The sequence below is a fragment of the Ascidiella aspersa genome, chromosome 4, assembly GCF_963924565.1.
Source record: "Ascidiella aspersa chromosome 4, kaAscAspe10.2, whole genome shotgun sequence".
Classification (NCBI taxonomy): domain Eukaryota; kingdom Metazoa; phylum Chordata; class Ascidiacea; order Phlebobranchia; family Ascidiidae; genus Ascidiella; species Ascidiella aspersa.
In genome coordinates this window covers 24985353-25006406 of record NC_139450.1, presented here as the reverse complement: position 1 = coordinate 25006406, position 21054 = coordinate 24985353, and positions in this window count along the sequence as shown.

Genomic DNA, 21054 nt, shown 5'->3' with positions numbered 1-21054 from the left:
GCAAAACACAATCATACAGCCAGTTCGAATTTTATCGAATCATGGACAGAACAAAACGTATGTTTTTAACTGTATTGTGCTTTTAAGTATTAGCTTCCTTGGTAATTAAGAAAAGTGTTGTTAACCTACTTTGACGTACGATCTTCAGAAACGTTCTTTGGTCAAAAATATTAATTAGACAAGTACATTCCAAAATGTTGGTAGATTTGTTGAAATGTTAAGAACTTTTACACGTTAATGTAAACATAACGTCTTAATATGTCATAAGTCAAATTTATCCAGATTAAAAAAAAATAGTTTTGTTTCAATCTGGGCTAGCACCTTGTGAGCTGAACTTCTTGCGTTATTTCCAAATTAATCTAGTTAATTAGATTTTTTTGCGTTTTGTATTTTGTTTTCAAATTTAGCAACAAAACTCCATTGTGCGTTGCGCGAAACAAGCTTTCCTTCATTGGCCGTGGAAGTCCAACGCTTTACCAAACGAACGTTTTGCCAAAATCATTTAAACAAAATCCGTTGAATTAAGCACTTCGCGCAAAGTACTCGGCATATAGTATATATATTTAGAAGCGATTTTGGTTGGACATTTGCGCACGAGTTCGACCAGATATACAGCATGTTTTTAATGTTCCTTGTTTTAGTACGTCGCGCAGTGAAACGAACGGAAAACCTCGGTTTGTCTTTGTAAAATCTTTAGAAACATTGTGTTAGCAAAACAAGTTAGCAAGTACTGTCAGTATCTTCAGAATTAGCGATTTGAAGTCACCCCTATTTAGAGTCAAAATCGATCGCAAAAAATGCAAAACGCTTTAAACGTTTAGTTGCCTCTTTCGATGTTATATAGGGATGCAACACAAAAACTTTAACAACCGCATTTTGAGACAAGCTTTTTATAAATGAAGCTGAAAAACATATGAAACTATGTATATTTGAAAGAAACACAGGGACAACTATTACGTAGGCCTAGTACAGCATCGTAAAATTCTGCCGTAACAGAAGTCCGGACACTTTCAACATTCGGCAGCCGACTGTTCGCCATTCGCTTGTACTCTTGTCAATCCTGATATAAATTGGAATTTGAGAACTGTCGGCATGTTGGTCACACGTTCCAACTCAGTGGCAATGCTATCAATATTTAATTTCATTAAGCTTGCAATAACATATAAAATTCTCGATCGTCGTACGGTACCTTGGTTCTAACAGGACTACACAATGTACCACGGAAGATGTAACGCATATAAACTTTAACAGTTGTGTAAAGCAGCAACCTTTCAAAAAACATATAATAGGACGTCGAAGTTCGAAACCAAGGTTCTTTTAACTTTGGTAGTGTTGTTACAACCCAACAAAATTAATGGATGATCTTTTCCAGAGGTTTTCAACCTTTTTTCTGTTATGTCCCGTTTTTGTTTGTTCTGTAAATGTTCCCAGCTCTGATTATATTATCCTACCATACCTAAAGGAATTGATTTTTTGTCAACTACACATCACTAAGATAATATTTGAAAATGCTTCTTCAATTGTTTGAGAAAATTATGACAGTTTAAAAGGTGAACGTGATGTCTTAACAACAGGTATAAGAAATGTTGTTTCCGAGAAACGTCGTGCCTAAATATGCATCTACAGTTAATTGTTGTATTGCGCATAGCGCGAACAATTTTGCGTTTATTTGTTTATAGTTCTCAAAAATTGTAGGATAGGAGACGTCACGCATTGGTCACAATTGGTCGCACAAAAATATTGCGCACTAGTCAAAATAATGGCATGTATCAAGATAAATTTGTTAATCGTGTTGTCAGAGCCATTTTACCTTAGGCTGCATAGAAACCAGGCAGTTTTCCGCGCAAACATCAAAACAGAAAAAGGTGCAAGTAAACTAGTGTTCATTCGGGGAAGCGGGATAACTGTTTTGGTTCTATATTAGCAACATAACTACAAAATGATACATTCGGGTTTTTTAATGCTGCTACGATTTTGTGTGACGCAGCAAAAATAGTTATAGACAATGGTCGTGTGCATGTTTAAAAAAAATCAAAATGTTGCTCGTACTTGCGGTTTATCTCATATTAAAGCATGCACTTAAAAAAGCTATATTATTCTTATAAACAGGTAAATCTTCAGTCTATGGTCACAGCAGTAGTAAAAGCCTGAATGGTCCGTAACGTTATTCCGGCAAAATAATGTTTTTAGGTAGCCTACGTCGGTAAAAAAATGTTCTATTTTTAACAGGCCACGTTCTTTTTTACCAGTCCAGCCCGACATCTCCATAGATGCTTTTAAATTAGATTTTTTAGTTCCATACCTCAGGTTTCCTAAAGACGATATAACCTAAGGCAGTGATTCTCAACCTTTCATGCCTCGTGGCCCCCTTCGAATAGCTTTTAATCCTCGTGGCCCCCCTTCGATTATAAAAAAATCTAAAATTGTGTCTAACGTGTTTTCACTTATTTTATTTCACCACGTTAATAAAAACACTTCGATTGAACGAAAGCCAATGAAAAAATACACTTAAAATCCAAAATGAGGTATCGTCGCTTCCTGGTCGAATCGCATTCTTTTGGCAGAAATAACATTGGTATCGTCAATCTTTCTTCGGGGTTGCTTTTTTAGTTTTGAGGGTAGTAATGACGCATTTGCCACCACAACCGAGCAGTGCAGACACTTTGCACTATTATGGCCGTCTCGTCTAACTTTTGTGAAGCCAAAAGAGGCGTAACTCTCGCACCATTTGCGAGTTTTCGACATTTGATAACACAAAACCATGTTTAAGTTTCGTGTAAAAACGTATTTTGAATAGTAAACTTCTTTGAAAGTATGTTCAAATCAACTATCCTTCGCTACTTAACACAATTAATTTTACCACAAAATTTAATCAATGGAACAACAACAACTATTTTGTGTAAAAAGTGTTTAACTGCTTGTATTAGTTTTACTCTTATTTCAACTTGCGGTTTAGAAACTATTAAAATGCTGGTTAAACGTTCCAAAGAAAAACTAGAAATAGGAAAAACACAAATTTTGGTTGTATGTGACGTAACAATGATTGGTAATTAGGCGAGCAGATAAAGAATTGCAAGCATGACGTCGACTGTTGCAAAACTTCTTAGAAATAGCAAGTAATAACGTGTAAGCAAAAATGCGTTACAATAGGTCAAAGAAGATTTAAAACTACAGTTTGAGTTTAACTAAAAAAATTCAAGATAGTGACACGGGTTTTGCAATACTACGACATTGTTACAGACTTATGCTCGTGGCCCCCCAATGACAGCTCCTTTTTCCAAATTACATACGATTGTAATATGATTATGTGTAATACGCCAAATTTGGGGGGTCGCGTAAGTTTAAGTATTTTGTTTAATCTTTATCTGAGGTTATACCGTTAGTAGAAATAGGTGTAACTAGAAAAAATGTATATCTTGTTTGTTTTTCGTCAATAGGCTAAACAAACAGCCTAATATCGACCAATCGTATTCATTTAAAACAGACGCAATAAAAGCAAACATTCTCACAAAACATTTTCGAAATTTTATTATGTTTTGCACCAACGGTTCTTTTGAAGACATGAACTATCCTAGACATTTTGCCGATACTGCTAGGCTTATTGGCGTTATAGTAATACATTGTTGGTATTACTGATCGATAGAGGACGCGCCTTAGACTTTACATAACGCTGTGTTATTACGGTGCCAATATATATTGATTGCGTTAAACAATGTATTCCACATACAATATAAGATTAAAGCATGTCCTCAATCTCGTACTCCAATCGTTTTGCAATAATAAAGGAAAACGCTTAGGCGAAAGAAGAAAGCTTGGCATATGAAAAATTTACGGCGACATAAATTAATTGGCAATCAGACAACAACGAGACAATATAATTAAAAAAAACATATCTGTGTGTGAGACAAAGTAACTTAAAATTTAAAATGGCTGACTTTCTTTTGAGGTTGGGTGGTGAATGGTGAATGTCACAATCACAAAAACTTCAACAGCGACAACAAAATGAATACAAAGTGTGCCGGCACTACGTATTTTCCCTTACAGATGCCGCTCGTTGAAATAAATCTTTCTTCCATTGAGGCATGTCTTCCCCTTCAGTCGACTGGCACGAAGGGCTACGTTTCGTTACAGATTTAAACTGGTTTATCGGGGACGAAAATGCCTCTTCACCTAAACACAGTTTTATAAAAAGAATGTGCAGAGTTACTTTGAGACACAATTTCAACAACATATAACCAGACTTGGACAACTAGATTTATTTTAGCTTTTTAAAATTAGATTAGAATTAAAATTAGAGCATTTCAGTTTGTTCAAATTAGATTAGAAGTAGAATTAGATCATTTTGAGTTTTCTCAAATTAGATTAGAGTTAGAATTACCGAATTCTTTTAAAAACGAATTTGAACTAGAATTACATTTGAATATTCACAGTCAATTTCAGTAAATCGAGAAGTATTCTAGTAATGTGAATGGAAAATATTTTGTGCTTTAGTATAGTATATGCTTTTCAGACTGTGGACATTACGTTCCAACTAAAGAGTTTGAATTCTGATTCTTTGTTTTGACTAAGAGACTAACAACGCGGTTGGACAAAGTATACTTATGCTATAGCATTTTTGGTAAAATCTGAATTAGATAAGAAATAGAATTAAAGCGCACAAGCAATTTACAAATTAGATTAGAATTAGCCGTATTTTGCTTTAATTCATTGAATTAGAAAACTAGAATTATCTAGTTGTCCAAGACTGCATATAAGGTATGTAATGACGTATTAACGTAAAGTCTGTTTTTACGCCCAAGAGCATAAGTCAGTGGTTATTACAATTTTTACTACCACGCCCCTCGTAATTGTCATGTGCCGTGCACACTTCTTAAATAAATGGGCTAATTGGAAAAGCTTGTAAGATATAATTTTTAAAAATAAACAACAAGAGACGGATTCAGATGTTTGTTTTTGGGACTTAACAATTTTTTAAGAAGATGTCACAAATATACGCTGTAATGTGGCGCCCAAAACAATGACAAACAACACAAATCATTCGCTTTAGATTAGAGTCTAAGGCGAAACTAACGTTTGGATAAAAATATTGTTTGGACAGCATGGCATCTTGCCCTTGCTCCAACCCCAGTGTTGTAATGGTATAAGTTGATGTCAATGACATAAGGGCATTTAAGTCATTACATTAAAATTAAATGATTAGGGTTAAAATTAGGCGTTTCATTAAAAATATTTTTATAAAATTGAGTTTATTTTTTGCACGTAAAGCAATCTGCTTGCTATACGTTTCGTTTTTGTTGTAGTTTAGTTACGTATTTATTGGACGAGGATATAAATTTTTGAAAGTTTATTATGTTTTATTTTAATAACTTTAGTTAAAGTTGACTTGCCGTAATAATGCCTTGAGTGAGACTTGACTTGAGCAAATGATGACTTTGACTGAAACTTGACTTGTAATTTTTTACCAAAGTCTTGGATTGGACTAAATTTTTTTGAATGGCTTTACTTGGACTTCATTTCAAAATGATTGTACAACACTTCCTACCCCTATAACTATGGGTTTCCATTAACTGTACTAGTTTTATCTGGCTAACTGTTTTTTAAATGACTTAAGTCTTTTGGACAAATGACTTTACTTGACTTAACTTAAGTCTTTGGGATAAATGACTTTAGGTGTCATAAAATAATTTGCTTGCTCTATATTTTATTTTATGTTATCTTTTAGGTAATTTATTGCTCATTACTACGACCTTTTTATTTTAACCTAAAAAAAAATTTTATGAATTTATTTTTATTAAATTTTAACTTTGTTTTAACGAAATTGCTTATTTGTAGAGGCTACAGTTCTTCCTTGAATTGATGCCAGCTACCCAAACATAATATTTTGTCGATTTCAGACCCAAATATATTATTTTGTCGAAAAGTAAAGGTGTTTTATGGATTTAAAAAGTGCGTCGTGTCTTCGGGCGATAGATTTAGCTTGCTTAGGCATTTTTGTATTACAGAATTTCAGTAGGGTATTCCTAAGATTCAAACTGTTGATCTTCGAAAAGACCACGTTTATGAAGAGGAAGTGTTTTATGAGAATTATTTAAATGCGTAACTGTGAAAAAAATGTACAATTTGCGATAGAAGTTACTGCTGATCCAAGTGGGCATTGTGACATATTTCCTGCTTTTATGGGTTAATATGGTTTAATTGTGTCGCAGTTCCTGATTTACAATGCTTCCCCGAAGATCTTGAAAAAAAAATACTCTTAAGAAACACAAAAACTTTGTCAAAAGCCAGAATTTGACAAATTTTGACTTTATTGAAAATTTTGACTTTATTGTAAATTTTAACTTTATTTTGACCTATAAACTTCTTAGAAATAGGTCCTAAAAACAACTTTATTCTTTGATACCTGGAAGGACGAGCTCCTTAAAACTTTATTGACTTTTGCGGGCCCTACCCATAATATAATCGGACGAGTTTACCAATTTTAATAGTTTAATGGCAAATTTTTGTGAGAAGGACTTTACTTGTAATTAACTTGCTTTAATTGTCACTTTATGTTGTTTATTTAAAATTTATACTGGCTCAAACACTCGCAAATTAAAAGAAATCAGCTTTTCGGTTTAGTTACTGAACGACATTTCAGCGTTTTTTATGTGAAGCATAGGATAACATGAAATAAGAATTACCAACAAACAGGCAACATATAGGACTATTAAAATCACTATACCAAAAAGCGTTTGGGTTCTTCCGATTGAGAACCATCACTGTTCTAAATATTACATTTAAACTATGCTTAGTGCACAAGTATGCAAGTTGCGGTCGTATTACACAGATAATAGTATTTTTATTTTTTATACTCACTTAAATTTAAGGACTTAATAAATTCAAACGTACAATAGTAGTCTAGGCCAGTTCTTGTCAACCTTTTTCAGAATGGTAAACCCTTTTCACGTTTACTCAAAACTGATACACCCCAGTCCACGCAATACACCGAATCTGTAGTAATCCTAATCGGAATAAGGACAAGCAGGGCTGCAAGTATAAAAAATCCTTAGCATACCTTTTTTACCCCAAGGTCTAAAAGTCTGACTTTTCCATCCTTTGGATGCCCTAATTGTCGTAGACCTTTTTGCTTAGAACTGCACTAATTTCTAACGGATCGGGTGAAAATTCAGTGTAGTTTTTAAACTGTTTAAACTCTGCCGTTTGAACCAAATATGATTGTAGTTCAATAAGTTTACTGGTCAAGTAGCCCAAGTTACTCTTCCAAATGCGACTCGCGGAACCAAAAAATGTGGCCCGCGGTGTGCTTTGGTTTTTGACCCGCACCACAAACATTCAGTTGCAGGCTTTTGAAATTGCTTCAGGGCATCATTGCAACCATGTTTTGCTCTAACTAGTGTGTCATAAACTTTTAATTCAGATATCCTTTAGTTACTATTTTGTGCTGAAATACCTTAAACGTGTACAGCAACTGCAGATGCTTGCTTTACGATCGTTCACGTCGTTTATGTCGAATAGCCACAAAGTCATGTCAAAACAACAGGTTACTACAGGGCTATCTGGTACACCTCGTCTGTACACCCCATTGAAGTGGTACACCCTTTACAAATTATGGTGCACCCTGGGGAGTACGATACACCCGGTTGAAAAGCACTGGTCTAGGCCTCAGTACTTCTTAACCCTCAAAATATTTAATGCGAACATATCCATGCTATTGTTTTATCTTTTGTTTTTTAGATTTTGTTTTCAGTAGAAAAGCACCGTAGCCGTAGGTTCGCTGCTATACTTACGTTAACATTTGGGTCGCCACGAAAAAAGGGTTAGAAGCACTGGTCTAAAAGGTTATTTTCATCTTACCTCTAACCAGGGGTGTCAAACTGCAGTCTTACTGAAGACTGCTTGAGATAATTCGAGTAGGTTAACAACATAACCAAGAAACAAAAATGTTTTAAAAACAAATAGTGTATAGGCTACTTGTTGTACCTGCAATAACTAAATTTATATTGTAGATATGCATACAGACGTTGTACGCTGTAGAAACTTTCACAAATACAAAGATTACGCTATAAAATGGCATGGATATTAGGCACCCGGACAAATGTTTTTAAGAACCGACAATGCGACGATTAAGGAAATCATTGCCAATCTGACAGGACAATTTGGATATATTTTTGTTTTTAAACTAGAAGAGTTTTGGTTTTCACACATAAACCTTAGCAATGATCTCTTTCAATTATTGTAACGAATATTTATCATAGTGCCAATAAAAATAACTTGTTCGGGTTTTTCCAGAAATTTCTCTTGCGTCCCCTTAGGCGTACGGCGTACGCGTATCCCAGTTTGAGAACCCCAGTCTATTCGTTTGTCTTTAAAAGCTTTAAATGTCGATGTTGTACTCAGTGTCATTTACCATTTCTTTGCGGGTTAACCTTGTCTGTTTCTTTGTTGTTGTTTCTTTCTAAAGTCTGGAGAGGCATTGGCGTCGGAACGATTTTCCATGATTTCGGATTATTAACAACAAAAGCTGGTTTAGAGTTGGCCGCAGTCTCCCAACGATGTGGAACCTTCTCTTCACCCCTCGTCTCAGGAATCTGCATTTAAATGTGCTTGCAAATGTAATATACCGGCGCGTTCATCACAACTTATTATTTAGTTTACAGGATACTGTATAACATATTGAATACGTGAACGGTGTTTTTTTGTTCGGATTTTGTATATTGTACTTCTGTCGTTGCACAATCAAGTTTAATAAGCCTCCGTTTTGCTCAAAAGTTATATTGCAAGACCAATATAGGCTAATGAATGAACGAAAAACTTCACCACCAGCGCTAGACAAAGCAAGTCGACTTTAGAATATAGGTATAATTATTATGGTAAACAGAAAAAACAAACATTTTGACAAGCGTTATACACTACAGTCCTGTACAAATTTGAAAGTGCAAGTATAAACTGAAACCTGCTCGCGGACGAATACGTGTGAAGCAGGGTCAGAACTACTGATTTAGGAGCACCTAATTCACAGTTTTCGAATTGCAAGTTGACCTAATTTACTTTGAACAAATAACTAAAACTTCAAAGCAAAACTGCCTCAGTTATTTTCAAAGTCAACTTATTTGAGTTGGGTTTAGAATATGATTTAAATGAAATTTCGAAACGGAAAATTTTGCTCTTGCAAGTCGGTATGTGTTTGAACATGTAAATACATTTGTGCTGTAACATACAGATACGTTTCAGCGAACAGTAGCAGTTGGTTGCATGTATTGAGCTTTTGTTAGATTTTCAATTTCGAAGACCGTAAAATATACTTGCCTGGCATATTGTAAAAGCGAATACCGACGTTATTGCAAAATGTTTCATAACAGTAAGTAAGAAAAGATTAGATTTTAAAGCTTTCAAGTTACCGTGTGGATTTTAGGATCGTAAATAGTCTGAATTGAAACCCTTCGTTGGATAGGTTCCTTCATTTCTAAAAATAAAGTTGCGTTTTTGACTTTTCGTATCTTAATATATAGATCAGTGGTTCCCAACATTCTTGTTCTCGGGACCCCGTTTTTAGTTTGTGAAAATTTACGCAACCCCCCAACTTTGATGTGATGCACAGGCCAAAGTAAATTAGAATCGCATTCAAATTGGCAAATGTTAACATTTCTAAACCAATTGTTTAAAATTTTGCTACAAAGTCGCATTGATGCCAAATGCATGCACTAGCTTTAGTGTAATGTGTGACGCGACCCAAAATTGCGTTGCTTTGGTTTGGTCGCCGACTGCATAGTTCACATACTGAAAATGTTTTCGGTCATTTCACAACAAGCTTTAATAAAAATTGAGAAATCGCAAAAGCAACACAAAGGCATATATCATAATTCATAATAATTAAATTCATTCTTTTTATTTTCCTATTGTTTATTTGTGTTTAGTTTAATTCAAGCTTGCAAAAGTCGAGTTAAGAAACTGGGTCGAAGCTTCGCAATTATACTTACGCTTAGTATTATGTTCGCTCTGAAAAAATATTAAGAGACACTGGACTACTTGGATAAAGTTACCGTTTAGGCCTTAAGCCTTTATTCGTTGGATTACGATTTTGATACAACCCTTTTTGACTGAAACAATATTGTTTAAATCAAGGATAATCGTAACGTCATAAACAGGATTGTATCATTGCAGCAAAAATCGCATAAACCCAACTTTTTTGAACCACTGTTTATGTTGGGAACCATTGATTTAGAGTCTATTTTAAAATAATTTACATCAAATATTATATATTGCTATCGAAACCCTTGTATTACCTGTTCAGTGAACAGTGTTCACGGCTTTAAAAGTCATCAGTACTGACCGCTTGTAAAGACAAACACCTCAAGTAAAAAAAATATTTCACCATATATAGTGTTAGCTTATCCATATTTACCTTGCGAAATTTCCGGAACTGTTTGAGCGTCGCTGAATCTTCTCACGTAACCTCTGTGAGCTGCCATCTCGATCACAATTGAAAGAGGGGTAGTTTTTAAATTAAACAGACTACTTTATTATTGCTTTATTTAAAAAAAATCGAGAACTTAAAACTGCGTGGCCTCATGGACATTTGGCTGTCAGACGATAATATTTAGGATACATTAGGCCTACCATATGTCCTCTTTTAGGTGGATTTGTCCTCTTTTCTGAATAAAACTGAATGGTCCTCCGAGGACGCTCAAAAATGTCCAAATGTCCTCTTTTTTCGCATTTCGAGTTAGTTGCTTAAACTTTTAACAATAATTTTAGGCGAGACGTTGTATTTATTTCCGAAAAAAAAATACTGTAGCCATGAAACATGCTGAATTGCCGGTTTAAAACAAGTTTCGCAACAAATTGCCCTACCAGCCCTACCTTCTTGATTGTTATTGCAAACATTGCGCCCGATAAATGGCAACAGAACCTCACATTGAATGAAGCAAAAAAAAGTCTCTTTGAGTGCCATTGCATGTTTTCAAGTCATCGAAGGTATAACCCTATTTAATTATAATTTTGCTAACTTATAGATAAACGATAAAAGTCATAATTGGATAACAGGCTAGCAACAGGGGAACTCAAATTTTTTTGCGTGAATCAATAATGTTTTTGCAATATAGCCGTTGTATTGTGTGTCGTCACATGATTTGAAACACGAAAATGCAAAGTTCAATTTTTGCGCTTGACACTTTTATTTGCGCTCATCACAGTCTTACAACAGTTGAGTAAATGCCCTCACAACACGTTTGTTAAAATCACCTCGTGCACGAGCAATTTGCTGTGTGCCCAATGCGAAAGCCTCCTGAATTTACAGTTTAGCGCCAATTAGACTCAATTTTTTTCGCGCTTCGCGCGATCGACATCAACCTTTACTATTTTCAAGTTGTCTCAGTGATATTGAATTGAAAATGCCGAATTGCTTTTTGTATAGGGGGGCGCAAGGCATAGGAAAATTACCAAAGGGGGGCTCGGATAAAAAAAGGTTAAGAACCACTGGTCTATGGCATACCCATACAGTACAGGTGGTTCTCAGCAGATGCCTTCATTTTTCTTTATTATTCTTTAAATTTAGACAACCATAAAGCTAAATAAACTATAAATTATAATGCTGAAGAGGAAAACTCTGTTTACTGATGAGCTACGCCAGAAGTAGGCCTATCCTTGTTTCAGAAAATGACGTATTAATTTCGAAGCTGAATGCATTACATGTGGATATGGCACGTTTTTCTCAAACGTAACTATTCTACTTTCGTTTTACTTGCAGGCAAAAAAATGTCCTATTTTTGGGTGCTGAAAATATGGTAGCCCTAGGATACATGTCATACTAATTTCGATCTACGAAACTGCATAATCACTACACAATAACCTCGAAGTTCAATGAATAAAAAAACACAATTAAAATCCTGTGAAATCTGTTGTCCTTAAACCAAAGTGAAGTGTTTCTTGAAACAAGTCCTGATTGCAACCTTCATTCAACCTGACTTTCTATTGGAATTTCTAGGACGCATTAATAAATCTGTTTCGCACAAATGTTTGCTAAATGTCGTTAAAGCTTCATGGAACGATCCAGCGTACATGGTTGGGGTTAACGATGTCATAAATGTCGTCGGGAGTTAGCAAGCAACAGACTAGCAAGCCACAGCGGTGCGTTTTTAAGAGGTTGGCCCAAATGACTCCAATGATGAACTAAAACTGTTGCTGGGCAGTTTTAAGTTCAGCTGTTGTCACATTAAAGTAATGGAGAAATTAATAGTACAATAAATGAAGAATTGGAATGCTATTTAACAGAAATGCTGTTTAAAATAGGTAAAAAGTGACTAGAAATTTTGGCCTACGATGCGATTATTGAATTCTTTCTGACTCACAAATGTCAACTTTTAACCCTCACCCTAATTTTAAAATGTGCACATGATCACCGTTGAGTAACCTATTTGTAGAGAATGTAGGAGTAGGCCTACATCGCATTTCCAATTATGAAAAGCAAGTAGGGGCTCTTGTAACATTTTTGTGACCGTTTTGCCGTTGAAGCCTTAGGAGGGTGACATACCAAAAGCTATTTGAAAACAGACTGTGTGCCATCAGAAAACAAATATTGACATAAGATTTTCTCAAAACATCACGCAAACTTGCACTTATGTGAAGCTTCTTTTATGGGTTCTTAATCTAATTATTGCGCAGTTGCCCACAATGCATTACAACGGCACCACATAGAAAACTACAACCAAATACCAATCTAAGTGAGGCAACAGTCTATTGTTGACAGTCAGCCCGCAGACGATACCTTATCTGTAAACTCTGTTTGTAATAAGTAGGCTATAACCCTGCCCATAACGCTTTATAACTGCATATTGCAAATGGTCTGCAGCCCGTTGCAGGACTTAGCTATAACCTGCAGTAGTATAGCGTTGTGCTCAGTTTACATTCATTTGTTTGCTCTGGCCTATTTATTCGACGGTGATAAAGGTACTGCACTGATGTAAATATTTGTCAAACAGTCAAACCTCTGACAAAACATCTGTTTTCTGTGTCAGCGGCTTCACCCGAGCTGCAATATAGTGGGGACCTCTAATGGCACACTGCACAATTAGTTAGTCGGATCCGCTGGCTCTAGATAGAAAGCGTGTATCAGTTTTCATAGATGGGCCAAATTCGAAACTAAAATGTTTAGGCGTGTTACATTGGTTTTATACGAAACAAATTTAGTGTTTCTTCAATGTTTATTACTGTTCAATCTGAGTAGCACAAAAGCAATTACTAAAGACATCATATGTGTAGGAACCCACGCTTTACGGTGCACAACAAATATGCTAGGCATAAGTTAATATACACCAGTGGTTCTCAAAGTATGGGTCGCGACCCAAACATGGGTCGCACAGGGTCAAAAAATGGGTCGCCTTACGGTGACTCAATCCTGCGCAAACGAACTTTTTTCATTTCATTTTTAAAATATTTTCAATTCAATCATAACTAAATTATTGCATCATAAGCTTTTCACGTGGCTTCAAATCTGTAACCTGGATTATTGCATCATAAGTGGTTTTATGAAAGTTTTGATGGCAGCCAGCTACAGTATAGCTGCTAAGACTGGTCCAATGGTGTAAGCTAAAACAAGCCACGCTGATATTATAAAGGAAAAAAATCAGTTTCACCGATTACACTAAAATAAATCAATTATTTGTTTGTAATCAATCATTGTTTCATGGTTGTCTGTGTTTTTTTCTATTTCATGCATATCAGAAAAAGTACATTTTTTGATGTTTGAGGCTTGGGTCGTGAGATGCTCATAAAACTCAGATTTGGGTCGCGCTTAAAAAAGTTTGAGAACCACTGATACACAAAGCGAAATTATGCCTATAAAGTGCACTTCAGCGTCCTAGACCTGCTCAGATCACCAATTGGGTACTTCAGGTTCAACCATTAAAAACCTCATCCTTCATAGAATTCAACGATCAAACTTTACAAAGTTATGCAACAAAAATTTTCTTTATTTCTAAATTTTTTAAGCTTCAATTGATTTAATTATAAACAAGAAGTTTATAGTTTTTTTTTTTTTATATAAGCAGTTTTAGGCGAATTTTCATCGCTCTCTTATCGCCGACAATTGCAATCCGTTTCCAGAATTGGTTAACACATTGATGAAATTATAACGAGATCAGAGGCAGGTATGCGGGGTCGGTTCAAAACAACCCGTGTTCAACTCACGAGTCCGAGTCCGACAGAAAAAGTTCCGACTCCAGCCAAATAAATCAAATCCGCCCAGCCCCGCATTCTGATCCGACTCAATAGACTTGCATTTTATCCACCCTCATTATCAAAATTGGTAGACATACATAAATTCACAATAGGAGTGTGATACAACTCATCCAACCAAATAGCATGGGTGCAAAACATTCCACCCTATGTTATTACGATTTATAATGTGCGGCCTTGTCGGTTTCAAACTTGCTACAACGCAGGCGAATGTCGGACTCTCTACCAGGTAATGGTATTGCGTATAGTCTTACTCGAGTGCCGAGCACAGAGTTCGATTTCAGACGAACAAACCAACTGAGTTGAGTGCCGATCCCCGAGGCCGGATTCGACTCCACACCCTGATCTGGGCCTTATATATTATGATGGTATTATTTATAGCAGGCCTGTCAAATAAAATTTTGACTTTGCCCGTCTTCTGTGGTCCCTAAATTGGGTGAGCCATTTAAAACCTATTTGTTCATCAGACGGCATTTTGCGGACATACGTCGTTTGCTATGTAATTTTATGCTATTCCCTTTGCACGTGCGTTTTTAGACTGTTTTCACAATCTTCATTCGGTCTGCCAGGATGTTTCCGCACAATAGCTCTTTCGTGACGGCGATCACCTCGTATGGGAGCGCGGGTTTCTTCGTCTGCGCGCAAGAGGCTGCTGTCAGTGACAGGCTGCTCGAAGTTTGTCGAGCTGCTGGCCGAAATCGAATGGACATGTTTGGCTTCCAGGTAACTTAGCAGTGAATTTCAGTCGTGACAGTAACTGTCAAATTAAATTAGGCAAGCTTCCAAACGGAATCACTTACTTCTAGCATCTTCGTTGATGTTTAGCTGGTCTATAACATAAAAAAACGACTGATTTAAGGGTTCCAATTTCAGCATTAGGTAAAACGCAATTTGTATCAACTTATGGCCGCCAGCTGTTGTCTGTGGTTTATGATATTTTTGGTACCCTATTAACAAAATACAGATTTTTTTGTGTGTTTGAATGTATTCTCTCTCTATTTGCCCAATAACAGTTTAAAATACACTTACCCTTTTTCAGGAAACAAAAAAGTGAATTTAGCAAAATTAAAAAAACGAAACACCTGTTGAAAGAGGGTTTACTAAGAAAAAACGCAGTATATAGTTTTAACAAAATACATAGCATATTTTTAATTTTCAATGTTGATTTGTTTATCTTTTTTAAGGACCTTCTATAACTTACTGATTCTATGGCTAACCGCAAATGCTGTGATGCTTGCATCTTGCATCTTTGCCTTCATCAACAGTTTTCTAAAAAATAACATACTGGCATCAGGTAAAAAAAATAAGTAAAATAGTAGTACAATCTACGTGCGATGTAAAAATATTTGTTTTTGCAACCGTAGTCTAAATTCGGTAAAGATTTAAGAAAATCGCTTCATATATCTACAGATTTCTATTGGATGAGCTATAAAAGAAGTCTCGTAGTACAAATCATATTGGGATTGAAGATCACCTTTCTCTTGTTGGTAACTGGTTACCTCGTATGCTGAAGTTTCATAGATTTTTACGTAAGTGTAAATAATTGTTCAGCCGTTTATATTGTTTTGCATATTAATGTTATATTTTTAGTAGTTTGCTGCAAAATTGTGTAGGCAATGGTTGCTTAATGTCCAACAGTTAAAAGTAATATCCGATTCGACAAGCGCAAAAATCAGAATGTACAATTTGGCAAGCGCCATTTGCCTTTTCGTTTTAAGCAACGCCTAATTTGATTTGTAATAAATTTTTACAATATAGTTAAGAGTTCGCAATACTTTTCAAGGTTGTTGCAATTTTGCTGTAAAGGTTTGCCAGGCAATAAAATATATTTACTTTTTCGATTTAAGACCAAAAGGGTAATTGAATATATTTTATAATGGCACAGGTTAAACAAATTTAATTCGTTTGTTTTCAGTCAGGGAAAACTTCACCACCTACCGAGTAAACAAGACTTTGGGAAATCATGACGAATATGTGGATGACGTTGAAGAGGGTGGTGCAAATCCCGAGCCGGTAACAGACTTAGCCGATATGCGTTTGGGAGCGAGAATGTGCCTCCTCTTTATTTTCAAGGCCAAGCTGCCATCAATCATCTGGAACAGCTGACCGATCTGACCATTGCGGTATCAGGTACTTCCTTTTTACTGTGGTTATTTAATGGGTATGATTTAATAGAGGCTTTGCTCGTTGTAAAACCGTCATAAGCCTATTAAATGCAATTGGACCTGGAACACCATTCCAACAGATTTAGTTCGCTGTATCAAACCAAAAACTGAACGCAAATGAAATTATCCGAGGTTTGACTTGAGGAAACGAAATAGGCTTTTTCTAATGAAAAAATTTATTTACGTTTGCAGTTACTTTGCGGCAGTTTACGCGATTCTTCAACAGGAAGTGCAACCCTGTCACGCCCCTCAACACAGAACTCAATGTTTAGCTTTAGATTCACCCGAATAGCTTGGATTTTCCCTTCTCACCTGCGTTTGGTCCTGCACACATTCGCACCTGTTGGTTATTGGATTGGGCAGCAATTTGACTTTAAGTGGATTTGTGCGATCTTGCTGAGCATTGCCCATTCTAAATCAACACTTTCAAACTTTCTTCCGCCTAACGAAATTCCGCAATAAGGTCCCAGGCTATTTTAGTTGCGTAATTATTTAGAATGGTTCATTTGTCTTAAACGTAAAAAGTTTGCGCGTAGAAAAATTGTGCTGTGAACAATTTTTAATTTATCGCTTTAATTTCGCAATTTTTTTTGTGCTTGCAACGTTTGATGTCTCGGGGTCTATTCGCATTCTTGGCAGCCTCGGATTTTATTATTTCTTACTTTTGAAATGTTACAATTGTAATAATCTGTTCTGAATGAAAACGAAGTCTTAAATTAAGTATATTAGGCAAATTACTTTTTTCGAAATCTGCTAATAATCCAACAAAAACATTTTCAGTAGCGCACAGTAGAAAGCAAAATTCAGTATAGAAACGGTGCAGGTTTTCTGTAAGACGAAAAATGAAATGTTGAGCGCACAATACTTCATATACAAACAAGAAGGTTGCGAAATAAAACATACACATAACAAAGTTTGATGTCTGGCGTGTATAGTGTCTTCGTATTGATGGTGGTGCTGACTGCACCACGCACCGAAAAACAAGAGCTTTATATAGGAAGTAAATTGGCCCCAAAGCTAGAAGCTAATTGAATTCTTTACGTGAGAGGAGCGCACTACCGCGCCTAATTAAGGGATTGTGCTTATGCGATACGTCGCGCCATTATGCGCGCGCAAAAACGAAAAATGGAGCAACAGCGAAAGGGAAAAAATTTACAGTACATTTTAAACTTTTGACGGCAATTGGATTGAAAAACATACGTGACGCCATCCTAAGCATAATAAAAAATACCAAGGATTAAAAACATACGGCGGAGATCACTTTCGGTTAGACAATTTTTCTCAACTTTTTTTTATCTTGTGATGCTCTGAAGAAATAAAACATAAAATCAAAACGTCAATGGGCATACATTTTGTTTCATCTGGCGTTTCATCTTTCACCAGTTGTTTAAGATCAGGGAAACTAATTAAAAAAATAGTTATCCTCGGAAAATCAGGTTTATTAAAACTCAGTCGTACATAACTTGAACCCAAGTGTTTGCTTGAGTTACGGCTAAATCGCATCCTAACCTAGATGTTTTCCGCTATTTTTAAAATCAAGGCTAGGCGAAAAAAAAAATCCATCTTGGTTCTTGGTATACCGATTAAGAAAATAGTTACTGTTGTAACGTTATTTTTAACCTTGCACCAAACGTATAAATTCTGTTCACCGTTCAGTAAAATTGCTACCAGACGTACAATTTCGGTACATAAAAGGATTTATCTATTGTATACTCACCGATTTTCTGTAACAATATGTCTACAAAAAATTAATTAAATATTGAACTTTTCTCTGGAAGATTATTCACGAAGTCTTAGAAAATGGGATGGTTTGAGATTGTTGCATTCGTCTGAAAATGGAAAGTCGTAAAAATATTTAGCACTAGGGATGTCTGATACTTCACTTGTTATTTCATGCCAATAATTTGTAAAAAACTAAGGCTGTTCATACCGATACTAAATGACATCAACAAGTTTAGTAAGCAATATTTGTGAAATAAAAAAGTGTTAAGATTGTTCTCAGATTTCACTCATTACCCTTATTTCACATTTTCTTTTTTTATTTCTTTCATTTCACGTTTCACATATTCTACTCACATTTCAACTATATTTTAATCATATTTCCCTTAGATTTTAATCATATTTCACTCATATTTCCTCACATTTCGCTCACATTTCACTCACATTTTAATAACTTCACATTTCACTTCTTTCACTCATTACACATTTCACTCATTTCACATGCCACTCACATTTATCTCACATTTATCTCACATTTCACTTATCATTTCATATTTCACACACATTTAATTCATTTTACATTTCACATATTTCACTCACATTTCAATTTTATTTCAATCACATTTCCCTGAGATTTCACTCAGATTTCACTCATATCTCACTTAGATTTCTTTCACATTTCACTCACATTTCTCTCACATTTCAATCACATTTCATTCATATTTTACTAACATTTCACTTATATTTCACTCACATATCACTAACATTTTACTCATTTCAGTCATTTAACATTTCACTCAAATTTCACTTAAATTTCACTTACATTTATCTCACATTTATCTCATATTTCATTCGCATCTCACTCACATTTTAATCATTTAATATTTCAGAAATTTCAGGCACATTTCACTTCCATTTCACACACAATTCATTCATTTCAAGTTTCAAATATTTCACTCTCATTTCACTTACATTGCACTAATATTTCACACATTTTATTCTTTTTCATATTTTGCTAACATTTCAATCACATTTCACTCACACTTCACTTACATTTCACTCTCATTTCATTTATATTTCACTCTCATTTAACTTGCAATTCACTTCCATTTATCTCACATTTATCTCATATTCCACTCACATTTCACTCACATTTCATTTGCATTTCACTAACATTTTACTAACACTTCATTTGCATTTTACTATCATTTCACTCACATTTATCTCACATTTCACTTGTTTCACTCATTTCACATGTCACTCACATTTCACTCACATTTCACAAACATTTCACTCACATTTATCTCACATTTCATTATTTCACTCACATTTCACTCATTTTACATGTCACTCACATTTCACTCACATTTCACTCACATTTCATTCACATTTCACTCAAATTTTATTCACATTTCACTCATATTTCACTCAAATTTCGATCACATTTCAATCAATTCAGTCACATTTCACTCACATTTCACTCACATTTCATTCACATTTCACTCAAATTTTACCCACATTTCACACACATTTCATTCATTTCACGTTTCATATATTTCTAACATATTTCAATTTTATTCCAATCACATTTCCTGGAAATTTCACTCATATTTCACTCAAATTTCACTCATATTTCCCTCTCATTTCACTCACATTTCACTCACAATTCATTTATATTTCACTCTCATTTAACTTGCAATTCACTTCCATTTATCTCATATTTATCTCATATTTCATTCGCAATTCACTCACATTTTAATCCTTTTACATTGCAGAAATTTCACGCACATTTCACTTACATTTCACACACATTTCATTCATTTCACGTTTCAAATATTTCACTCTCATTTCACTTACATTGCACTAATATTTCACACATTTTACACTTTTTCATATTTTGCTAAAATTCCACTCACATTTCACTCACACTTCACATACATTTCACTCACATTTCACTCACATTTCACTCATTTCACTCAATTTACATGTCAATCACATTTCACTCAAATTTCATTCACTTTTATCTCACGTTTCACTTATTTCACTCATATTACATTTCACTCACACTTCAATCACATTTCACTCATTTCACTCATATTTCACCTCATTTCGCTCACATTTCATTCAATTCACTCACATATAAATGACATTTGACTCATTTGCCTTAGTTCACTTTTACCTCACATTTTACCCCATTTCACACACATTTCACGTTTCTCATATTTCACTCACCTTTCAATTATTTTTCAATCACATTTCCCTTTCATTTCTCCCAGATTTCAATCACATTTCACTCATATTTCACTTACATTTCACTCACATTTTACTCACATTTCGATCACATTTCATTCAATTCAGTCACATATAACTGACATTTCACACATTTGCCTTAGTTCACTTTAACCTCACATTTTACCCCATTTCATACACATTTCACGTTTCAAATATTTCACTCCATTTTCAATTATTTTGCAATCACATTTCCCTTTCATTTCTCCCAGATTTCAATCACATCTCACTCACATTTTACTCACATTTTACTCACATTTCACATTTTATATTTCACTCATTTCACTGATTTCAATCATATCATTTATATTTAACTCAATTTACGTTATATCTCTCAAATTTCACTCACATTCGACTCATTTCAGCAACTTCCCATTTCACTCACATTTTACTCAAATTTCACTTAAATTTCACTTACATTTATCTCACATTTATCTCATATTTCATTCGCATCTCACTCACATTTTAATCATTTAACAATTCAGAAATTTCACGCACATTTCACTCACATTTCACACACATTTCATTCATTTCACTTGTCAAATATTTCACTCTCATTTCACTTTCATTGCACTGATATTTCACACATTTTACACTTTTTCATATATTGCTACATTTCACTCACATTTCACTCACGCTTCACTCACAC